Genomic DNA, 8,796 nt, shown 5'->3' with positions numbered 1-8,796 from the left:
GCCAAGCAAATAGAGACTATGGGACTCTCTTAATTTTTGATTTATAAATTGTGATTCTAATTTGTCCTCTGTTCTGCTTTGCCAGAGAGATTCTACTCTGATTTATATCAGAAGAGCACAAATTGACACAAAGGATTTAACATAATGTATTTAGTCTTCAAAGACCTTTAGAAGTGTTAATTGACTATAAATCCTCTACAGCAGGGTTAGGGTGATAATAAACCAATGTGTGAATTGAGCTGTGAAATTATTGAACACTTGTGCAGCCAGCTTCCTTAAGTTAATGGTATTGAACTAGTTCTCGTGGGGTTTTTTTCTTTTTTGTGAATTTTTTCATGTGACCCACAGTCGCAAATCTGCAACTTTTAAAATCTGAAATTTGTTCAGAAAGTATTTTCTGCCCAATGTTTGTACTGTGATATCCTTCAGCCATTTTAACACTTTGTATTCCACAACTTACAGTAAATATACTTCGGAAGGTTGTGGTGGGTTTTGTTTGTTTGAAGGTTTTTTCCTCACTTTTTTTTTTTTTACTTTTTAAGGTTTGAGTCAATCATTTTCATGTTTGAGTTGTGGTAAACAAAGGTGATAGTTCTGTAGAGGTTTTTTAGTATTCTGACCTGATGATAAGCTAACATACAGCTTTTAAAACCTTTTTTCTTTTTTAGAGCATATTTTTTTAAGTCATAGAACTTTTCTGGTTCTGTACAGTCATGACTCCGTTAAAATCAATGCACTGGTACATTCATGACTTCAGCCTTGGTCTTCTGTACACGTTGTGTATAAAGACTACTCAGCAGAGCCGGCAGAACTCCTGCCTCAGTAAGCTAGGTTTAATGGTGTTAGGCCTAAATGAGAATACAAGGTTTTCAGGCAAAAATAGTGGAGTATGAACAGAATCTGCTGTCACTTATAAATGGGTTTCCTCACCCCCCCACCCCCCCCAAAAAAAGAACCCCAAACACACACACACTGTAACATCCAACTCCATCACTAAATAAAACTCAAAACAGTTATGCCATGATGAAGTTACGTTAGAAATTCTTACATAAACATGAAACATTCAAATCTGAAAATCACAACCACCATCTAGGTAGATAGACATTAAATACTTCTTGTCAGAAATAACTGTTCTATTAACATTTTGGCACTTTGAGTACCAGTGAGAGAAGGTTCAAACTTATACTTCATACTGCCAAAGGCTGTTGTAGACAAGTTGGACAAATAATATTGAAATGCCGCTCTGCGTATATACAACTTTCCTCTAGTGATAAGACTGCCAAGGGAATATATGAATTTTGTATATCCTCTCGTACTTTGCTCAACAGAGTGACATATCTTGGAAAACAGGGCACTGTGGGAAGGGTGGATGCTGAAATATTCTGCTTGACTAGAAAGTTTGTCAGGGAGAGAAAGGAGAAACCGGTGAATGAACATTGATGAACAGCTACTTGCTACTAGAAGTATTGTTTCCTTCTGCATGTGAGGAACCCTCACAGCGAGGCTTTTTTTCCCATAAATTCTCGTGAGCTCTAGGGCTCACTGCTATGTAAGTTGATTCTATTTATTGATTTACACATGTAACTGAAACAGGTATTTGTTCGGTGCTTCTGCTTTAATTGCTGAAGGAAGACCTAGCGTCAGCGTTACTCTTTGGCAGGGCTTATTCCACTCCACTGATTTTTAGCACACAAGCATCAGCTCAATTAAATCCCTGGAGTTGGATGCATCCATGACCTTTGTGAAAATGTACAGAACATCAGAAACACTAAGAGCTGTCTGTTTCACTGAATAGTGTATTATTTTCCTTTAAGGGATGAGCATTCTAAAAATACATGAAGTACATAAGTTACCAATAGATTTCAGATTTCTAAGATAACTTTTAAAAAATTTGCAAATTCTATTTACAGTAACACTGAATATAATAATTTTTCTTCTTTCTCTACTAGGTGCTTCAGATGCTAGGTTTCAAGTGCTGTGCATAGCCTATGGGTGTCCTTGTACCTCTGACTGCATATGTTAAAGATTTTGCTATAAATTATTTTGTGGTAGAATATTCTAAGCACCTCTCCTGTTTGTATTTATGCACAGTCATATTTTGTGAAATAAGCATGGAAATGGATTCCACTGTTGTGTGAACTAAGTCCATAATAATTCATACTTCTAATGCTTCAGATTTGAATAACTGCAAGATGAAATAGGAACTGCCTTTGGTTGATCTAGTGTGCTCCGTATGGTATCTCTGTGTGCTTCTTCTATGGTATTAGAAGCTTCACCTCGGCACATATGAAATCCAGACTTGGTAAGGTTGTCTGTATGCAACCTCATACCTAACCTCTATACCTATACGTAAGGGTTCATACCCTTTTCTCTTTCATTTTATAAAGTCCTGTCTGATGTACCTGAATGTTTTATCAATATGAACACTCAATCCTGTTTCAATCCTGTTTAGTTCTTATCTAGCCTCAAAGACATCCAGTGGCTGTATTCTACAGTGTAATTGAGTTGTCAGAGTTTCAGAAAACCTATTTTCTAATACTTTTCAACAAAACAAAACCTATTTTCCTGCCAGAAAGAGTTGGAATATTAATTGGGGGTATTAGTGGATGGCAAACTGACTATGAGCCAGCAATGTGCGCTCACAGCCCAGAAAGCCAACCCTGTCCTGGGCTGCATCAAGAGCAGTGTGGCCAGCCGGTTGGAGGAGGGGATTCTTCTCCTCTACTCAGCTCTTGTGAGACCCTACCTGCAGTACTGTGTCCAGCTCTGGGGCCCCCAGCATAAGAGGGACATGGACCTGCTCGAGCGGGTCCAGAGAAGGCCATGAAGATGATCAGGGGGCTGGAGCACCTCCACCATGAGGACAGGCTGAGAGAGTTGGGGTTGTTCAGCCTGGAGAAGAGAAGGCTCTGGGGAGACTTTATAGTGGCCTTCCAGTACTTCAAGGGGGCCTACAGGAAAGATCGGGAGGGACTCTTCATCAGGGAGTGTAGGGATAGGACAAGGGGTAATGGTTTTAAACTGAAAGAGGGTAGATTTAGATTAGACATAAGGAAGAAATTCTTCACTGTGAGGGTGGTGAGGCAGTGGACCAGGTTGCCCAGAGAAGCTGTGGCTGCCCCCTCCCTGGAAGTGTTCAAGGCCAGGTTGGACGGGGCTTTGAGCAACCTGGTCTAGTGGAAGGTGTCCCTGCCCATGGCAGGGGGGTTGGAACTAGATCATCTTTAAGGTCGCTTCCAACCCAAACCGTTCTATGATTCTATAATCTAGACTACAGATATTTCTAACAAGATCATGAAAGCACAAAGAGTTCAAAAACTGTTATGAAATGCATGCAATTCTGGTGCTCCATTGTGATAATGCTGCTGGTCTTGCAACAGAATCATACAAAATATCTTTGAAATCATGTGAACACACTTTGTTACTTGCAGATATCTGCAGTCAGGTGCAAAAATATACTCAGGAGGGAGTTGAAACTAAGATGCTTTCTGTGTTCAAGTAATATCCCCGAAATGACTGAACTAATATTTGACTGAGAGCTAGGTCTCAAATTTAAAAACTTTGTCATTTGATACCTACTATTTTAATAGATTAAAGCACCACAGTTTTAAGTATATCCTGAATTTAAACTTGGCACGATGACAGTACTGAAGAACTCATGCAGGCACGGAGTACTATCTGTTAACTGGAACTTTTAAAATCTCAGTGTTAAGTAAGTGTGTAGAAGAGAAGCGACTGAAGGGCATGATTCTGTATGATAACCCACTTCATCACAAACTAGGAAAGTGTTAGCTGCAACTGTGGTTTTCCTTTGAAGTAACATGTCTTCTACCTTGTATCACCTTTTCTCTCCTGTCATATTGACAGTTGTTGAAAAATTAAGATGGGTTCAATGTACATTTGCTAATCCAGGGGTCTGTACAGCACCTATTTTGGAGATGTGCTAAGCATACTGACATGATTTGCAAACTCAGAGCTGAGTTTTCATGTTTTCAGACAGAATTTGCTTATTCAGGCATGTTTGGCAGCTGTATTTCCAAGAAACAAAGAAAGGGACTGATGTATTGAAGGCCACTGATCTAGAAAAGTGTCCAGAACAATTTTTTTCTTGCCGGCTCCTGTAATGGGAGATGGTAAGGCTGTTTTGGGCCCTCCCCAGAAACTCTACTCACTTTTTCCACTGGATTGTGAGGAAAAAACTTAAATGACTCCTGCAGCTGGTCTAGCATTGCTGTCTCACAGGGTTCATCTTGATCCCTGCAGAATCTAGCCTGTAAAATACAACGCCAGCATGTTGTGTCTCAGACATCCTGCTGACACTACTCTGCTTATCTAATCATACTAATATTGACATATGACCGCTTCTCCTTTATTCTCTAGTAACCCTTGTTCTTTAGATACATACAATTCAGTGTAGATATGTCAATATAATCCCAGCTGGTAGCTTTCAGTCGTGTACTGACCCTCCCTTGGGATCCTGTGGTGGATTTAAAGGTCATCACCAGGTAAGAGGTCACTACTAGGCATGTTCCTACAGAACATGAATTGTTTCATCAATGATTTTGAGACTTTAAGTTTGGTTTTGATCTAACTTTAGAACAATAGAAAACTTAAATTTCAAAGAGTGTTTGCGATACATGGGGAGAACAGCTGAAATGTTTCGCTTTGAATTTGTAAATGTAAAATTTCTTTTTTATAACACTATAGTTCAGAATAAGGCTACCTTGAAAACAAACTCCAAACTGCTGAACTTCCCCTTTGTTACAAAATGAAGTTTAACTGACAAGAATGTGTAGTGTCTTTTTGCTTTTTTCTAAAAAGTGCAAAAGATCTGTATTTTTTCCAGAAGATTACTCTTCTGGTAAAGGTTATTTGAGCAATGCAAGGCAATGTGAACAGTATTTGTCTTCACAGTGAATAGTGCTCTCTTTTAAGGAAGTTTGTTACTTCCTATCTCTCTGCACACCTGTCTTGGGTACTTTGAGTCATGACCCACAGCTGCTATAGGTTGGCTCAGCTCTCCAGGCACTATCTTGCTTCATACTATCCGAAGTTGTAGCCCAACAGCTGCTGGATTTATATGTTAGAAGCCTGTTTACCAACTGAAAATTAGGGATGGCCCTAGACCAAAACTTTAGATTCAAAGCAAGTTTAAGCTTTGACAGTAGAAGTATGATCTAAGTAATCTTGACCCTATGCTAACAAGGTGGGAACAGATAATATTTCTAAAGTGTCAGTGGAATTTTATTAAACTTATTTTCTAATGGGCAGCTGTGAACTGAAGACAATTTCATCTGCATCACCATTAAAGACAACTCTTACTCTTGTTGTGGTTGAAGATCCTTAAATATCTCCATGTATTAGTGCTTGAACATGTAAGCAGTGAAGATTTAAATGTGATAATTTTATTATAGAGATTTTGTTTTTAAAGATACTTGCTTAAACAATATTTAGTCCTAAGGAGCAAATGGATCACATTTCTTATCAGAAGCAGGCTATTTTACAGTTTCACAGAGAGCTAATGAACTGGTTAGTGGAGGGTTGTAGAACAAGTAATACCTCTTGCTGGGTGAAATTTATTGCATAATGTTAACCTTTTGTGGGAGCCAAGCTTCTCAGGATAGTGAACAATACACAAATGGTTCCGATAGTGCAGCCTCAGAAAAGAAGCAAGTTACGATTTACCATAGCAATGCCATTATACCTCTTGTACTTTGGGGTCCGTATCATGCCCCTAGCACTTGTAATTTAATATTAAACTATTAAAATTGCAGAATCAAACTCTCTTGTAAAACTTGAGATCCTGCTTTTCCCTTTGAATGTTTTACTGTACCAATATAAGGTTATTTTGGCCAATGTGCCTTAAAGGAAAGTTTCCCTTTAATTCTGTAATTTCAGAAACTTTTCTACTGTGCTATATAAGGATATATTTCTAGTGAACATATACTTCTATGAACTTGAGCTTTCAAAAATGAGTCAAGACCTGCAGATTGATGAGATTCAGGCTTTATCTTAAGTTTTTGAAGCCAAACAATGTTTTTTATTTGACTGCTGTGGTTTTGGGTCTTCACAATACCCTTTGACTGTGTTCCTAGAGCTCTAATCCCTGAATTTTTCCCTTTCAGTATTTGCAAGAGCCCAGAACTGAGGAGAACTGCACGATTCCTGAGCTAGCAATATTGGAAACTGAGTATCTATTTTAGCATGCAGTTAATCTGTAGTTTATTTGACTGTGAGGCTCTGGAAGTTAAAATATAGTGGCTGTGAGTGTTTGAGTCTGCCTGGCCAAGTTAAAAATGAACAAATAGAGCTGCTGGGAATTCACTTACCACAGTGAAGAGAATTACCTAGGGAAAATATGTGAAAATTGGTGTCAGGCCAATATTTTTACATATCTATCTAGATACTTCCCCTAGAAATATCCATTGATATATGTCATTTAATTCAAGGGTGTTTAGTTACAGGATATAATTTTTTAATCCTATTAAATAGTTAATCCAACCAAGAGTTGAGAGAAAAAGGGTGCAAATGTTAATACAAGGGAGGGATGGGTGTGTATATTTTATCTGCCAAATGAAAAAATTATGATTGCTATTTTCAAATAAGTTTATTTCAATTGGTTTGAATGACAATAAATAGGATTCTTCTGACTTTGAGATAAGTAAATAACACGATTACAAGTCATGCTAGCTTTGATGTAATTAGCTACAGCTTCACTGAATTTCCTAAGAGAAACCCACTTCAGAGAGGATTTGGCCCTTTAGAAATTTGGAAAAGCTGATTACGTGTCATCTTGCCTACTGTCAGTCACCATCTGGTGCGCTGGCACCCTGTGGTGGTTTAAATGTGACAGTAACATCACACAGGTGTACGAAAAGCAGGAAACAGAACAATAGTGAATCAGGACCGTGAAGTACTGTTGGGAAATACTTGGTTTGCAGTGTACAAACAGATTGTTCTTTCGGTTTGAGAAAGAATTTGTCTCTGTTAGTATTTGGTTAAGCTTTATCAGACTTGACACGAACAAAGATTAGACTTTCTGATTGGGTCTGTACATCACAAGAATATACACAAAATCTAGAGTAGTCTTTCAGGTGCTATATATACAGTTTGAAAGGTACATGATCTCTGGTCTTGTTGTTAGTATGTCCTTCTAGCTCCTGTGGTCTTTTTTGGTAACACTCAGTTTAGAAACTTTTTATATGTTTTAAACTAAGCATCACTCCTTGAGGAAAAATTTTGGCTGTCTCAGAAATAGAGCAGGATTTTAATTCTGCAGAGGATTGGCAACAGAGAATAATTCTTAATGGAATTATCCAGGAATTCCTTGAACTTTTCAGAATTATGCAAATATGGGGCTAAGAACTAATGCAAACATGAGTTTGTTTAATTACACTAATTCAGATAATCCTTTATATTTCTGTTACTGATAAAAAAGAAGTCTTAAAATAATCAATTTTAAGATTAGCTCTCTGACCCTGCACAACAAAGCACTGGCAAATCTTTTTGATGTAACCAGCAACCTGTTTTGATTTACCTGTTTTAATTAGTTTGCAGTTGTTTTCAATTTATCTGCTGGTCATAAGGTACTTTTCAAATATAGACTTTTTAAAGTTTCAGAATGCCTTCAATAATCAACTGTTACTAGAGTTGTGTTCAGAAATAGACACGCTGAAGAAGAAAGTATAGGAGGTGCCAGTTCTGCTTCTGACACAGCTGCTGCCTAAAGAAGAACGTTGCGATTCCCTTAGCGGCAAAGGAAATCTTGTGTTGATTTCTCTGGAAAAGACCCAAAATGCACTCGTAAATGGAGAGGTGGGTAGGGTGGAGGTATAACCAGTGCAGATGGGGACTGTCATTTGGAACAACCTGCAGCTAAATTGTGCCGGGGCTGTTTTAGCTGCCACCAACCAAGTATGAGGGAAGCACAAAAGTATATTAGCTCTTCAGGCTCTCAGTCAAGAGTAACAGGTTTTCCAGTAGTAGAATTTATAGGATTGTTAGCACTCTCTAGAATTTTCTTTTATTTCCTGGTGGTGGGTTATGCTGCTGACATTTTTTTTCTGCTAGGTGCTTTGTGCACTGTGGTATGGAAGTTGTTTATGAAGAATTTATCCAAATGAGTTTTGCTGCTTGTGAAGTATCTTTAACCATGCCTCCTTCATACTGCTGTTACCCAGACTGCTTGGCACAGGCAGTACAAAATTCTGGTTTGAGAAAATTTTGAATCGGGGACAGTGTCTCAGCTCATGTAATTCAACACAGTTCCACAGAGGTCTAAATGAGAATCTGTTTAAAAAACGTACCTCTTAAAAAATGTGCTGTCTCTGCCCACTACAGGGATACGCAAGAAATTTTGTAACAGGCAGTTACAGAATAACTTGTTAATACTACAAATCTCTCCTGAGCTGGAGCTGCTAGTACATGGCTGCTGTCCTGAAGCATGAGCATTTTTATCACTTGAGTGGCAGCCCCCAGGAATACACCTGTGAGCAGTCACAGTTTTCTCTGTTAAAAAGCATGCCCCCAATAACGTGCTTTTTTGGTGCATTAAACCTTCCTAAACAGGTAGACCAGACGCCAATCCGTGTCTCGACCTGTGGCAGGGAGGGGGCCCGAGAGAAGCGAGTTGCCTAACTTGGCTGCCAACTGACTTGCTCATTCCAAGGTCCAGCTGCCTCCGCTGAGGAGATACTGCTGGCGAGGTGTGTACGGCGGGGCCGTACGTGCCTGTGCGCCTGGCCTGGGCCTGGACCTTGGCCTCGACTATCCCATCGGCTGTTCCGTGGGTCACGG

This window comes from Strix uralensis, chromosome 4 (assembly GCF_047716275.1).
Source record: "Strix uralensis isolate ZFMK-TIS-50842 chromosome 4, bStrUra1, whole genome shotgun sequence".
Taxonomy (NCBI): Eukaryota; Metazoa; Chordata; class Aves; order Strigiformes; family Strigidae; genus Strix; species Strix uralensis.
The sequence above is the reverse complement of the archived record's forward strand: the minus strand, read 5'-3'. Positions refer to the sequence as shown.